At 44.3% G+C, this 1,162-nt stretch overlaps 1 protein-coding gene and 1 long non-coding RNA gene across 6 annotated transcripts in view; one reads left to right on the forward strand and one right to left on the reverse strand.

Annotated features, from left to right (window-relative positions):
• Window positions 1–1,141, reverse strand: part of LOC106962331 (uncharacterized) — a 13,723-nt gene extending 12,582 nt beyond the window's left edge. Inside the window, exon 1 of the long non-coding RNA XR_001427959.1 lies at window positions 524–1,141. This is a non-coding gene — a long non-coding RNA (uncharacterized LOC106962331). The remainder of the gene's footprint in view (window positions 1–523) is intronic.
• The window catches only part of LOC106962329 (bromodomain-containing protein 3), a 28,783-nt gene that overhangs the window by 17,405 nt on the left and 10,216 nt on the right, over window positions 1–1,162 (forward strand). The gene's annotated exons all lie outside the window — the stretch shown is intronic.

A 1,162-nucleotide genomic window follows, 5' to 3' on the forward strand; every position in this document is an offset into this window, starting at 1 on the left:
GTGGGGGGGGTGATGGACCTGGATAAGGGCTGGGGGGGCGCTGGCCCAAAAAAGGTTGAGAAACACTGGTCTAATCCATTGTGCCAAGGGTTCATCGTAACACTGGCGAATAGTAATGGGGACATGGAACATCCTTGTCTGCACCCTTGCTCAATTTTTCTTTCTTCTGATAACCCCCCACTGATCCGAATCTTACCTGTAGGCTTATTGTACAGTTCCTGACTTATCTTCAGGGTTTCCCCCAGTGTATTATAGGCCTGGCGGCCCGCCATCCTTTACTAGCGCCACCGCCAGGCTAAGCCTTTCTTGTTTATGTTTTTGGAAAAATAATAATTAAAAAAAAAAACAATCTTTTTTTTAAGCCGGATTGCAAGCATCTGTGTTGCTCTGAGCGCTTCACTGGCGGACCAGATTTATTCTTAAAAGAGATATTTATAGAAGATAGGTGTATAGTTCATGCATTTAAAGCCGAACCGATCACACTGCTGGCGCCTCTGCGCTGCAGCAGCTGGATTAAGTTTACCTCAGAGCAGATCACCTCCTTTCACTCAAACTGGACTCAGGCTGACCTGTATGGATATTTACATCAACCACTGTGAGGAATTATGATTCTTTCCAGAGTTTTTGATCAAGGCAGGACTTTAAACAGCACTCTAGTTGGCTCTGGTTGTGCAGCTCTACGTGAACTTCAGGAATAACTTGTAGTCACTTCCAGAGGTGCGTTGAGCGAGTAGTGAGAATGATTTACATTTGTGAACAAAGAATTTTGTGCGGCTTTACCATCTCAACACGCCGCCCAGCGCCCAGCTCTGCCTGCACTGATCAAGTTTATGTTCCTGGTTGGCCGGTGTGTTGGTTAACGAACCAGCGCTAACTTGATCATGCAGGTTCAGCCTGGTGAGGAGCTTTCGCTCCTGTCTGTAACGCATCATGCTTATTTTATATTCTATTATTATTTTTAGTATTATTGTTATTATGCATCAAACCGTATCGATGCTTTGTCCACTTAGTCAATCAGAGTTAATGAGCGGAGATCTGAGAAGCTCCTCCGATAAACTGGACCGACCAAAACAGTTTCTGTGATTCTTATTAAAACTCAACAGACAGAAATGTCAGAGCTGCTAGAGCCACATTAGCAGCATTGAATTAAATCTCCTGTTTG

The sequence above is a fragment of the Poecilia latipinna genome, unplaced genomic scaffold (genome assembly GCF_001443285.1).
Source record: "Poecilia latipinna isolate Pla-1442-1.1 unplaced genomic scaffold, P_latipinna-1.0 Scaffold1400, whole genome shotgun sequence".
Classification (NCBI taxonomy): Eukaryota; Metazoa; Chordata; class Actinopteri; order Cyprinodontiformes; family Poeciliidae; genus Poecilia; species Poecilia latipinna.